This window comes from Osmerus mordax, chromosome 4, assembly GCF_038355195.1.
Source record: "Osmerus mordax isolate fOsmMor3 chromosome 4, fOsmMor3.pri, whole genome shotgun sequence".
Classification (NCBI taxonomy): Eukaryota; Metazoa; Chordata; class Actinopteri; order Osmeriformes; family Osmeridae; genus Osmerus; species Osmerus mordax.
Window position 1 is genome coordinate 12,150,399 of NC_090053.1, and position 15,092 is coordinate 12,165,490.

The 15,092-nt window shown below is 42.4% G+C and overlaps 1 pseudogene; it reads left to right on the forward strand.

The window, feature by feature from the left end:
* The first annotated feature begins 1,610 nt into the window (after nt 1-1,610).
* LOC136941445 (uncharacterized) lies at nt 1,611-2,471 on the forward strand (annotated as a pseudogene).
* Nucleotides 2,472-15,092: the final 12,621 nt, after the last annotated feature.

The following is a 15,092-nucleotide window of genomic DNA, read 5'->3' on the forward strand; positions in this document are numbered from 1 at the left end:
TGTCACTGTGTGATCAAGTTATTGTGCTGTTCCAAATTGAACCAAATCCATCGGGTTACAGCCTTAGAACCCCCCTCGCCCTCTCAACACACATCTACACAACAGACCTACAAGAGACATCCCAGTGACTTGACTCAACTAGACTGATTCAAGTACACGAACTGTTGCATCTTTGTTTGAAAGACACAGTTGTCTCATTGTATTCACAATGGGGTCAAATGGAAGGTTGTCTATCTCTCCAGTGTTGATGAGATGGCAGCCAGTGTCAGAGATAAGTTCAACGATGAAATATGACCAGATGCTTTGAAAGGAGTCCCTGAATGGTCTCAAAGCAGTGACTTTACTTAATGTCTGCAGTTTGAGAAATTATTGAAATGTCTGTGAATCTTACAAATGTATTTCACAATCAGCTCAGTGACATAGACTTTCCCAAGGAAAAGAAAAGCTAGGACAGCCACCATGCTATTTCATTAGACATACCGGTCATCATCACAAACAGAAAATGGCATGGTAAAATGCATGGTTACAAACCTGAAACTAGTGTTAGAAGTCACAGAACTATCCATATTCTTCCAACAGATTTATCTACCCCTGTTTTATCTGTTAATACCCCACAGATGAAACTGGCCCTTATAAATGTTAGATCACTAAATAACAAAACATTTCTAGTTAATGATCTGGTCAAAGAAAACAACTTAGACTGCATCTGTCTAACAGAAACTTGGCTAAACAATGACACGGCAACAGCAGAAAATGCCAGAAATTCCAGAGTTCTTTTCTCCACCATTGACCAGCTGCTAAACACTGTCCCTGCCCCATCTCCATCCTCAGCAGTTAAATGTGAACAGCTTGCTTTGTTCTTCAAGAACAAAATAACTTTGATCAGAGCTAGTATTATTAATAGTGGGGTCGAAACTGACATCAGTAGATTCTGCAACGTAACTATGAGCACATTTACCTGTATCACACTTAGTGAACTTTCCAAAATTGTCAACGAATCTAACTCCACAACCTCGGATATTGATCCTATACCCACAACATTCTTTAAGCGAGTGTTTGATAGTGTCTCAGGTCCGGTGCTAGAGATTATAAACACATCCCTTAGAACTGGTGTCTTCCCAGATGTACTGGAAAAGATAGTTTTGGAATGACCCAAATTGGATAACAGTCTACTTGCAAATTACAGACCAATATCAAACCTTCCATTTATTAGTAAAGTACTGGAAAAGATAGTTTTAGTCCAATTAAATTATTTTCTTGAAGAAAATAACATCCTGGAAGTCTCGCAGTCAGGTTTCAGGAAATATCACAGTACTGAAACTGCTCTCACCAAAATAATTAGCGACCTCAGACTAAACTCTGATGCAAATAAAGTCTCTATCCTTATCCTGTTAGATCTCAGTGCAGCATTTGATACCATTGATCACGACATCCTAATCAATAGACTGGAAAAGCTTATTGGGTTCACGGATAATGTATTGAACTGGGTGAAATCATATATCACAGGAAGGAAGTTTTATGTTAGTTTAGGTAACCATAGGTCCAAGAAACATGAGAACTGCTACGGGGTTGCTCAAGGAAGCTGCTTAGGTCCATTACTTTTTTCTCTTTATATGTTACCACTCGGCGACATGATCAGAGAACATAACATAGATTTCCATAGCTATGCGGATGACACACAACTATATATATCCACTGAACCCAACGATGCAACGGCCATCAATTCCATTACCAACTGCCTGTTGGAAATAAACAAATGGATGAATGATAACTTTCTTAAATTAAATGAAGACAAAACCTAAGTCCTACTATGTGGCCCCAAATCCAAAAGAGAGATGCTTATTAAGAATCTTGGAGGCTTAACCCCCTGTCTTAAACCAGAGGTGACGAGTCTCGGTGTAATCCTGGAATTTCAACCCTCACATTAATACGTAAAGTGACCAAAACAGCTTTCTTTCACCTGAGGAATATAGCAAAGGTACGACCATTCATAAACCAAAATGATGCAGAGAAGTTAATTCATGCTTTTATATCCAGCCGGCTGGACTACTGTAACACACTTTTCACTGGTCTTCCCAAGAAAACCACTGAAAGACTACAGCTCATTCAAAATTCTGCAGCTAGATTATTAACCAAAACTAAAAGGAGAGAACACATTAGTCCTGTCCTAGCTACTTTACACTGGCTCCCTGTTACCTTCAGAATTTAAGGTCCTTTTCCTCAAATACAAAGCTCTACATGGACAAGGACCTAGCTACATTGCTAACTCCCTTATAAACTACACACCAGCTAGAACACTGCGATCATCAAATGCAGGCCTATTAGAGGTCACCAGAAGCAGTCACAAGAAGATTGGTGATTCGGCCTTTGTCAATTACGCCCCAAAACTATGGAACAAATTACCCATAAATATTAGGGAAGCAAACACTCTAGACATTTTTAAAAGACAGCTTAAAACCTACCTTTTTACCAAAGCATCTAAGTAATTTTATCTCAAAAGTGTTTTCCTACTTTTATTAGTTATATTATTGTAGAATCTTGGTTTAGTAAATTTGGGTCATTATTTGACTAGCGTAGAAGAACTCTGGTCGCGTGAAGTATTTAAACAAATATGTAAAACAATCTGTATTCTTGATCTGAGGCAAATGATCCGTTAACAGAGAATACGGCCCATACTCTTGACCTGGGGAAAGGATCTGTTAACAGAGTGTATGGTTTTATATATACAGACCAGGGGTGAACCAAATGTATGTGTGTTACTTGTAATCCTACTTTTATTAGTTATATTATTGTAGAATCTTGGTTTAGTAAATTTGGGTCATTATTTGACTTGCTAATTTTACTTTGTCTAGCGCAGAGTTGGCGAACTCTGATAGCGTACAAGAACTCTGGTTGCGTGAAGTATTTAAACAAATATGTTAAACAATCTGTATTCTTGATCTGAGGCAAAGGATCTGTTAACAGAGAATACGGCCCATACTCTTAACCTGGGGAAAGGATCTGTTAACAGAGTGTATGGTTTTATATATACAGACCAGGGATGAACCAAATGTATGTGTGTTACTTGTAATCCTACTTTTATTAGTTATATTAGTGTAGAATCTTGGTTTAGTAAATTTGGGTCATTATTTGACTTGCTATTTTTACTTTGTCTAGGTCAGAGTTGGCGAACTCTGATAGCGTACAAGAACTCTGGTCGCGTGAAGTATTTAAACAAATATGTAAAACAATCTGTATTCTTGATCTGAGGCAAAGGATCTGTTAACAGAGAATACGGCCCATACTCTTTACCTGGGGAAAGGATCTGTTAACAGAGTGTATGGTTTTATATATACAGACCAGGGGTGAACCAAATGTATATGTTACTTTTAAGATGCATGTTTAAAGTTGTTTTCTCTCTTGAACAGAGATCTTATTGGGATTTTTATTTTTGTTTGAATTGTTTATCACTTGTATTATTGTTTTTATTGATTTTATGTAAAGCACCTTGAGCTACAATTCTTGTATGAAATGTGCTATATAAATAAAGTCTTACTTACTTACTTACTTATTTACTTACAATGGTAGGCTTAAGCTTTCCAATAGTTAAAACCAGGTGTTCTTTCTTGACTGATATTTTGACAAAGATGGAATACATATCTGGCATCAGATATGACCTTGCAGATGTGACCTTCAGATTTGACCAACAATAACAGGATCTGAGTGATAATACGCCCAAACAGAACCACAATATAAATGGTGCACTGTGTTGCATTGTGTCTGAACTGTAATATTTTAATAAGTATGACCGGTTACAGAGCAATTCAAGCAAGTCTTTTCAATGTGTCTTTCTCTCTCACATTCCAACCGTGCTGAGTGTTGTAGGCCGACTGGAATGCTGAACTGGTCTCGGACAAGAGGACTGTATGTCATCCAGTGTGTGACACTCACTATTCTTTCGATGACATGGCCCGGGGAAGGGGGTCCCCCTGATGTAAACAGCACCCCAGATGGAGCTGACCCCTGCTACCAAAAATTGGTTGAACCCTTGTAACCGCAGGGGACAGCGACCTTGAAATATTATTGCTACAACACATAGTGTCCTATTTCCCACTGCAATGAAAACCACTTACTCAACGAATTGCGCGGTAACAAAGTTGCATGACATTTGTTGCGCTGTAAGAAGAACATTGAAAACAATGACAGCATTGAAGTAGAGGGGATGGTCTTGAGGAGATCCAAACCCAGGCAGAAAATATCACTTTCAAAATGAAACACAAATAGTCCTTTTTATGGCTTCATTTTCATTTACAGTGTTAAAGGACAAGTAAGACAGAAAGCAAACAGCAAAATTGTAGCATCTTAGGATTCTGTTAGGGTAGAGGTTTAGTAACAAAAAACAAAATGCAGCTATTGAGCATTAGCTAATTTAAAAAATGAAAATACAGATCCCATAGTGGATTGGATATCAGTGAATTACTCCGATTTCACACATGGGGTGAAAAATGGCCAGGTCACTGAGCAGCGCAGTGCTGATAGATCACACTTAGCAGTAGCATCCTAGCTCTTAGCCCCAGAGAGCACTTCCCTAATTAAAAAGGTCAAAGGTGACTGGTTGGCCCCTTCTGTCAACGCTGAACAGAGGCAAAAACAATCAACCATCATGACATGCCCACTTTCAACATCCCCTCTCACACAAGAGGATGTGGAGGCGACAAGATCATTAGTGTAGTGATATCTGGGCCCTCACATGCATCAATCATTTGAGATAAGCCCACCACATCAATGGTGACATGGTTAACACAATGCATGCACATGCTTACTACACTTTTAAAAAGGTTTCCGGCCAGACAGTCAATGAGATCTTCTCAGAAGGATAGGATCACACATCAAAAACATGACTTTTTTGGTGTCCTTACCATCCCCTCTTTATTTTTCCATAGTACACGGCTGTCTTGCAATGACATTAGTACACTAACTAAAAGATGGCCCGCAGTGTTAGAATACATTCCCAGTTCAGATTAGGGTTTCAGCCCTAAGCAAGGCCTTCCCAGCAAGGCTTGACCTAATGCTGACTGTAGACTTCCCCAGTCTGGTTTCCTCTTCTTTCAATGCTCTGGTGATGTATTTGAACAAATATAACAGTAAAAAAAAAATACCACAAAGAAAATTCAAATTTGGTTCTATATCTGGAACTGTACAGAACATTAAATATTCTAAACATTTGACCTTCCTTGCTAGATAAGAAGAAGTATCTCTACGTCGGCCCCCTCTGAGATGACACGGAGAGGGATAGGCTGCAGTAACTTCAACAGATATGGCGTCATTGTCCGTTGTCCTTCAGTCTCAGATGGCTTTGTGCTCGGCCCAGGGCAAAAACGTAATATCTTGTCTCTACACAGATTTTCGATTTAACATTAAAGTGTGGTTCTCTTCTTCCGAACTGCTATAAAATAAAGCCTGACAACAAGCAGATGTCGTCAGCTACCAATTCAGCTTTTGTCACTCAATACTGTGAAGGTTTGACATCTAAGTTAGTAGATAGGCACGAGACATTCAATAGGACATCAAGGCTCTAAACCCTTCTTTCATGTTTTGAGCTCAACAGAAGACAGGGTGGGCCATGCATTTGGCGCTGTCAGTAAGAGGCAGAGGAGCCACAGTTGCGGCTTGGAATGGTGACCTTAATCCCTGGCGTGAGCAACACTTCAGGCCAGGAGATAACAGAGCCCCACCCCTGGCACCGTGTCAGAGAAGCCCCCTTACCCTTGCCTGAATCTGGGGGACACCAGCGGAGGGCGGTGGGGCTGGCTGTGACCTCTAGGTCCTCAGAGCACAGTTGTGATCTGTTGGACTGGGACAGCTGCCCTGAAGGGGATCTGCACAGCATAGCTTCTCCGACAATGCCTGTCATATACCGCTGAGCACTGCCCTGGCTGGGACGCACCAGAGACACATCGGCTGTCTCAGAGATGAAAAGGGTGGAGCTGAACGCATGACACACGACACACGCTGTCCGGCTGTTTTTAGTAATGGACCAAACTGAAACTTCAGGATGCACAAACTTCAGGATGTACAAACTGAAAATGATAATTGTATTAACATTATACTTTTTAAGAATTGGGGTGCTGTTTTTCATATTTTAATGTAAGTAAGTACCGTATTTTACGGAAAGTAAGCCGCGGCTTGTAGCCTACTCCGATTTTACAGTTTTATTGTGCTTGTGCGGCTTATATTTCGACGTGGCTTATAGTCCTGTTTTAGAACAAAAAAGTGGCTTCTCTCAAGATCTCTACTGACCGTGCGGCTAATTTTATGCTCAACACTTGGACGGGGGCTTATTACTTGAAAGAGGAATTATTTACTGTTTTCTCAGTTACACAATTAGGGCTTGGAAATACAGTGACTTGCTATAGTAGGCAAATGGCTAGTAGAACATAACATTTCATAATAATTTCAGTTAATCAAACAGCTGCAAACCCAGTGAAATGTTATAGGCTAGGCTAGCTAGCAAAATAACGCTAGCATCGCTAACAACATTACCAGAATCAGAATGGGGGGATTTATTCGCCATGAAAGTTTGCACAGACAAGGAATTTGCTTTGGCAGGAAGGTGCATACAATAAACATATAGGGACCTAAAATTAAAATTATGTGGACTATCTATACTAAGGGTACATAAACTAGCAGTACTAAGTGGAATTAGAATTAAATAAAATATACAATAAAATAAAATATAAGTTGCCTTAATTTACAATATAAAAATACAAAAATAGAAATATTACAAAAAATACAAAATTACTAATTCAACTTTGGTAGTCTAACCGAGCTCTTTGTAAGTTTGTTTTAGATATAATTGTATATGATAGTGTGGACAATTAGACAGGGGCGCAGTCTCTTTTCATAACTTGTATTTTACCACTGCTCTTCTTGACATCGCCATTCGAACAGCCCTCACTGATTTCACGTAATGCTTTCAGCATCAAGCCTACGGCAACTCCCGAAGGACAAAACACCCTTGTCCGTTGTCACATAGAAAGGTCTGCTACAGTAGGCTATCCTCAGGATTTGCAAGCTAGCTAAACTTATAATATATGTAAATAATTGTGTAGACATAACAATGGATTCTGCCACTAAATGAGTGACTTGGATTTATTTCTGGACATACTATCCACAACCGAAGTGTGTTACACAAAGATCTTCTATTCGTGCATTGCTCTTGGTACCCAGAATGCCCTGCGGCAAGCTGAAAAGCTACTAAGTTAAGGGCATTAGCTTAGTTAAATAAGCATTGTTTGGAGTTCTGTTGTTGTTTTCGTTCTGTTTTGATATGTGTAATGCTATTGTCTATAGTTTAAATTTGAGTGTTCACCCTGATTGGGAACGTTGTCTAGTTGGGCCGCTATCCAAGCTGTCCGAAAATTTAGCATTAATCTATTTGTGATACTTTGTCATCATTAAGTCATGCAACGGTACCATTGTTTGCTTTCAAAGTGCGGTATATACTCCAGTGCGGCTTAAACTCTGACTTACAAACAGAAAGTGCTCATTCTGGGGGGGTGCGGCTTGTACACTATGCGGCCTATTTACTAATGATGGGAAGTTCGGATAATTTTACTGATTCGGTTCTTTGAATCTCGTACAGTAAAATGAACAAAGCGAGCGAATGGTGCGTTTCTTCTAGCTACCACTACAGAGCCTATGCAGGTCACATGAAAAATTATCCAAAGACTCGTACCCGAAGACCGAGTCGGGAAATGAACGAATAAGTTCTGTTTACTTGGACGAGCCTATGCAACAGTCCCGATGCGCGGCCATGAGAAAATGAACAAATCACTCTTTGAGAGGACTCGTTACTCCCGAGTCCTTGTAAGGATTCGTTCAAAATGAACGAATCGTTCACGAACGACACATCACTACTATTTACCGTAAAATACAGTATAGTAAATTTGCCTTTCATAACCAGGGTTAGAAGGTGCTGTACAATAAGAACATTGAATATAAAATAGAACTGGGAGAAGAAGTAAAGCTTAAAAATGTAAAATACAATGTAAAGCATAGAATCATAAAATAATGAAATACAATACAAACAGTAAAACTATACAGAAGGTAAACACACATTACAAAACAAAGTGATTACGGAACAAATGAGTTATTAAAACAACAAGCAACAACTGAGTAAGCTTGGTCACCTGGTTTTGAGCCTAGCTTTCGGGACCACCAGAAGGCCATGGTCAGAAGATCTAAGAGATCTCGATAAGGCCAAGGGGCATAAATATATATAAAGTAGGGCTAGTCCATGTAGTGTCTTATATGTGATTCAAATTATTCTTAAATCAATTCTGCAGTCAATGGGTGACTAGTAAAGGGCAGCCAGCACAAGTGTCCTATGTGCCCTACTTCGTGTCTTGGTTAAAAGTCTGTTCTGTTTTGTCAGGGTTAAGCTGAAGGAAGTTGTTTAACATCCAGTCCTTGATAGCTGTTAAGCAGTCTTGCAAGGTGGAGAGCTTACTAGGGTTGTTCAATTTAAAAGAGAGGTACAGTTGTGTGTTGTCAGCATAACAATGATAAATATAGCTGCAAGCAGCGATGCGGGTTCCTCCGCAAAATGGCAAAATATTATAAACATGTACACTGTATAAGATCGGGAGTTGGACAACAAGGGAGCAAAACTACTTCATGTTTGGCCAACAACAGGCTGAATGGGGATTTGAACTCATGAGCATAAGGTCACAAATCAGTCTCTCTATCCTCTCTGCTACACACCAACTGCTGTGATTGTATGAAGAGAAAGGGCAGAGTATTAGCTTTGGTCAGCTTTGGGACAAAGGTTAAGAAACGGTTGACATTTCAAGGTGAAATTGCATGAAATTGTGCATGGTATTTCAGAATTATGTCATCCTGTTTAACTAAACAGATAATCAAAATTATGACAGGCCAAAAGACAATGGCTGGAATCCAACCAACTACCTTACTTTACAGGTCACCATGCCAGCCCATTGAGCTATTCTCAGTGTTGAATATTGTCATGTTCAGTTACTGTATAAAAAAGTAAGCTGTTTCTCCTGTGGTAAGCGTTGTTAGATTCATCCAACGTTGAAACAGCTTTAATTCAATCATATTTTGACATACCAAGGTGAAATTGTTTGTGGTACTTCAGAAAGATGTCATCCTGTTGAACTAAACAGATAATCAAAACTATGACAGGCCAAACGACTATGGCTGGATTCCAACCTACGACCTTATACTTTACAGGTCAACATCCCAGCCCATTGAGCTATTCTCAGTGTTGAATATTGTCATGTTCAGTTACTGTATAAAAAAGTAAGCTGTTTCTCCTGTGGTAAGCGTTGTTTGATTCAGCCTAAGTTGAAACTGCTTGTACATTTCCTATAAAAACGGACAACGGGATGACTGGTTGCTGCTGTAAAGAATAACTTTCTCATCGTTTTTTTAAACAGGTTGTTTGGAGTGCCATAACTTGTCATGGAAGGGAATTTTAAATCATGCCTAGCATTAGTGGGAATGTGTCCTGGCTTAGGTTACTGAAATGAATTTGTGCAACAGGCAAGGGATCCACCTGAACAATCAATTTACTTCATTAGAGTTATCTCTACCATGCGTAGACTACAAGTAGTTAGATACTGTGGTGAACCTGGCTTGTTTTGCAGTGGTTTACACAGTCTCGCTAAACAGATGATCAGAGTGTTGTGATGGGCTCAAATAAACACGCATTGCTATGTTTTTACAACCGGAGGATTGATCGGAAGACTAGAAACCGTTTTGTCAGAATAAAAAATTAAAAACTATGCCTCTGACTGGTTTTGAACCTACAACCCTTTGCTTACCAGCACAACATCTCAGCCAATTGAGACATTCCCAGACAGTGCTTACACAAAACTGGATAATAAAAAAAGCTGTTTCTCCAATGGCGAGCATTGTCAGATTTGGTCGAAGTTCAAACAGCTGTAATTCAGTCATATTTCAACATATCAAGGTGAAACTTTGCATGTGACTTCAGGGGCATGTCACCTTAAAGCCTATTAGGTTTGAACCATCCTTCAAAAATACATTTGATTTAGTGACACAAACATATTGAGGCAATGTGGACATTTACATAAATACACCCATTTCAGCCATTTTGTACTTGAAAAATGAAAAATGAAAAATGAGGCATGCACACCAAGTTTCAGAAGAATTGGAGCAATGGGGTGGAAATGCCATCACTTTGAAAATCGTACTTTTGGGCGTGGCCTGTGGCGCCCCCTATGGTCCGATGTGGCCCATATTTGGTGTGGGGGTACCCACTTGGATGTAGTATCAATGTGCCAAATTAGAAAATTTATGACCAGGGACTTTTTGAGATATTGGGGCGCAAGGAGAAGAAAAAATAAATAAATAAGAAGAAGAATACCAACAATAACAATAGGTTCCCTCCTACCGGATGAACCTAATAATAAGAATACCAACAATAACAATAGGTTCCCTCCTACCGGAGGAACCCTAATAAGAATACCAACAATAACAATAGGTTCTCTCCTACCGGAGGAACCCTAATAAATACACTGTAATTCATAGTTAGTCTACCAATTAAATAGCCTAGACTTACTACTACTTGAATTAGTTCAACAAAGATAAAACGGCTGTGAACAACAGCCAAATAATCTTTATATTGAATCTGCCACAGCAGACTACCACAGAATTCCAGGTGGTATCTGCCCTTGCTGACAACCTGACCAATTTTACAACTCATCCATGGGTCTGTGTGTCTTTTGTCTTTAGATATCCAATCGATATACATGTCTATCAAATCAAATGTTATTTGTATAGCCATTTTTACAAGCAATGTCACAGAGGACGGCATTTGGCCCGGGTTTCCATGACCACGGATCCGGTGAGTCTACTACTGTCTGGCAACCACAGGGAGGACATAGTATTTTATTTGATTGACTCTACATTTGCTCCAATAGTGCTTGGCCATCCATGGCTGGTGAAGCACAATCCCCACATTAACTGGTCTTTGAATACAGTGATAGGGTGGAGCCTTTTCTGTCATGAACACTGTCTGGGCTCGGCCCAGTCACCTGTTTCTCTGCTCACGTCTACCCAAGATGAGCCCCAGGATGTGTCTGCTGTTCCTTTGGAGTACCACAACCTCTCCATGGTGTTCAGCAAGATCCGAGCCACCTCTCTACCTCCTCACCGTCCGTATGACTGTGCGATCGATCTGCGGCCAGACACATCCCCCCCTCGAGGTCGCCTATATTTCCTATCTGTTCCGGAACGTGAGGCCATGGAGAAGTATATAAAGGAATCCCTGGCAGCCGGCCTCATTCGCCCCTCAACGTCCCCGGCAGGGGCGGGGTTCTTCTTTGTGGCTAAGAAAGATGGCTCCTTACGTCCCTGCATCGATTTCCGGGCCTCAATGCAATCACTGTGAGGAACAGGTACCCCTTACCGTTAATGTCCTTGCCGTGATCTTCACGAAGTTGGACCTCCGCAATGCATACCATCTGGTCTGTGTTAGGGAGGGTGATGAGTGGAAGACGGCCTTCAACACGCACACAGGGCACTTTGAGTACTGCGTCATGCCTTTTGGCCTCACCAACGACCCAGCGGTTTTACAGACTCTGGTGAACGATGTGCTCCGTGACATGGTCAACATTTGTGTTTGTCTATTTGGATGACATTTTGATATTTTCTAAATATGTCCAGGAACACGTCCGGCATGTCTGCCTGGTTCTGCAGCGGCTACTTGAGAACCGGCTCTATGTCAAGGCAGAGAAATGTACATTTCACGCTCAGTCGGTCCCGTTCCTGGGGTACGTCATTTCAAAAACAGGACTCGAAAATGGACCCCGCCAATGTGAGAGCGGTTGCTCAGTGGCCAGTCCCGGACTCATGTAAGGCCCTCCAACGCTTTCCCGGCTTTTCCAATTTTTATCGTTGTTTTGTGAGGAACCACAGTCAAGTGGCGGCACCCCTGACTGTGCTCACCTCCACCAAGGTTCGCTTTGGGTGGTCTGGCCCAGCCCTTGCAGCATTCAACGACCTGAAGGCCCTCTTCACCTCAGCTCCCATCCTGGTCCATCCTGCTCCCGGCCCTCAGTTCATTGTGGAGGTGGATGCGTCGGAGCAGTCTTGTCCCAACGATTCCTGGAGGATGGGAAGGTTCATCCCTGTGCCTTATTCTCCCACCGTCTCTCCCCAATGGAGAGAAGTATGACATCGGAAACTGGGAGCTCTTGGCGGTCAAGCTGGCATTGGAGGAGTGGCGGGATTGGTTGGAGGGGTCGGAGGTCCCTTTCGGGGTTTGGACCGACCACAAGAATCTGGAATATCTCAGGACGGCGAAGCGGCTTAATTCCCGGATTTAAGCACAGTGGTCCCTGTTTTTTGAGCGTTTAAACTTCAAGCTCTCCTACCGCCCAGGGGCTAAAAACATCAAGCCAGATGCCCTTTCTCATCAATTCAGCGGTAAAGTCGGCGGTACGTCCAAACCCATTTTGCCTGTGGGGTGTTTGGTGGCCCCAGTTGTATGGGATGTGGAGTCCCAGGTCAGGGGAGCCCTAAGGGGTGTTGATGTGCCTGCAGAGTGCCCTAAGGGTTGTCTTTTTGTGCCAGCAGCTATCCGCTCACCAGTCCTTCAATGGTGTCGTTCCTCCAGACTGTTCTGCCACCCTGGGATACGGACGACATTAGCGGTGGTTCGACAGCGGTTCTGGTGGCCCTCGATGACCAAAGACGTTCAGAAATTTGTCTTGGCCTGCTCTCCAACTGTTTGGGGCTATCTCGTTGTTATGATTAGTGACCTATGCACTTTTGTAAAACTCTCTCTTGGAAGTCGCTTTGGATAAAAGCTTACTGCGGCCTTTACCCGTCCCCGGAAGATCTTGGTCTCACATCGCCCTGGATTTTGTGACTGGACTTCCACCCTCCAGAGGCAACACTGTCATCTTGACTTTGGTGGACCGGTTCTCCAAGGCTGCTCATTTTATCTCCTTGACCAGGCTTCCCACTGCTAAAGGGACGGATAAAGTCATTGTGGACCAGGTCTTTCTGATTCAAGGCCTTCCAACAGATCTGGTGTCGGATTGAGGGCCTCAATTCGTGTCTCGTTGTTGGAGGGAGTTCTGCCGTCTCTTAGGGCATCGGTAAGCCTTTAGTCGGGGTTCCATCCTCAAACCAATGGACGAGCGGAACGGGCAAACCAGGACCTGGAGAGGTTGTTGCGTTGTCTGGCCTTGATCAATCCTTCTTCTTGGAGTCAACAGCTGACGTGGGTGGAATATGCCCACAATACCCTGCCAGTCTCAGCCACAGGCCTGTCACCCTTTCAGTGCTGTTTGGGATACCAGCCCTCCCCTTTTCCCATCCCAGGAACCCGACACCTTGGTTCCCTCCACTCAGGCCTCTTTGTTGGTCCCTTCCCAGGACATCCTGGACCGTTCCTTGATATCTGTGTTCCATCGAGGGCAGCCGCCTCCCATCAGGAGCACCAGGAGTCGTTCCTAGGCCGGGGGGTACTGTCATGACTGTCTTTCTGTTCCCCTCCCCTTGTGGGTGTGTCTGTGTTTGTCTGTCAGATTTAATGTCAGCTCGTTTGTCTTCGGTCATTACCACCACCTGTCTTGTGTTAACCCACTGATCAGTGGCGCCTTAATGCACGGGCTTACCTGGGCTTAAGCCCGGGGCCTCGACCAATCAGGGGCCTCTTAATAATAATACAAAATAATAATGATGATAAACGTCCGTATTCGTGGTGTCATTACTCTGCTCTACAGTGGCATCTGGTGGTGTATGTGGAGGGAGGGGAGCCCCCCCCTCCCCCTTATCTAAACAAAATGTAACAAAATGTAACAAAAACTAAAGAGGGTACAATTTGTAGGGTGTGCTTGCTTGCGTCGGTTGCAGATGGGTCCATTTAATAGGAAACAAGCTGAACCACCTTTGAGACAAGCTATTCTAACAACATTGTCACCGGCAGTATTTTTCAGATGGAATCGCGATTCAAACGTTACCATCTGCTAACTGAAAATTAGCCCTCAAACGCGACTTTTTAGTCTCAGTCTAGAGCCCTGCGTGGAGAAGCTGAATTATGCTACGAGCAAGCTAGCCTAGCTGCTGTTTCTAGCCAAACTTCACTGAGGGGATTGTTTGAATGCGCCAGAAATTAAAAACGTTTCTTTTGACATAAAGTTTAGGCTGTGGCATTGAATACAGGGACGCACCACACAAGCTTGAGTTTAAATACATAATTTATTGTGACATTACTTACTGTATATGCAAGTCTTGAATTGCTTAAATGTATAATGCTGCTATTACACCACGGCACGATACTTGCTGTGCAACAGCAATGCACGTTGTATCCATGCGTCGTTGCTAACGTGTGCTGACGTTGTGACGTAGGCTAGCACTGAGTTCCCTTCGTTGACACAAGGCACTTTTTGCCACAAAAACTGAATTTCAGCCTAAACCTTGCAACAGAATGTAAATAACAATACAAGCAACTCGTGCGATTGTGCGATTAGCGTGTGAGGGGCCTCAAAAAATGAAAAAAAAGTCCATAGCCCAGGGGCCTCAAGTGCTATTAAGATGCCCCTGCCACTGATTACCCTGTCTATTTCTTTCTGTGTGCAGGTCCCTGTCAGATTGTCGCATGTTTGCGACCTGTCAGATAAAAACGATCGAAACCACTGGAGTGCCGTACCAGAGATCCTAACATAGTTCTCCATACGTTCCAGGAGAATTTGATGATCCACAGTGTCAAATGCTGCACTTAAGTCCAGGAGAACCAGGACAGAAATAGAGCCTGTATCAGAGGCCAATAGTAGATTATTGACTATCTTGGCTGTTTCAGTGCTGTGGTTATGACTAAATCCGGACTGGAGGGGTTGTACCACAACATTTTCAAGAATCTTTTAGAGAAATGGAAGATTTGAAATTGGCCTGTAGACATCCGGGATCCAGGTTTTGTTTTTGCTTGTTTAAAGTTGTCAGGGACTTGGCCAGTTACAATAGATTCATAAAAAATACCATGGGTGGTTTCATGCATAGGGAGGAGTTCCTTTACGAAGTTTGGCAGGTAGGGGGTCGAGAAGACTGGTAGGTTT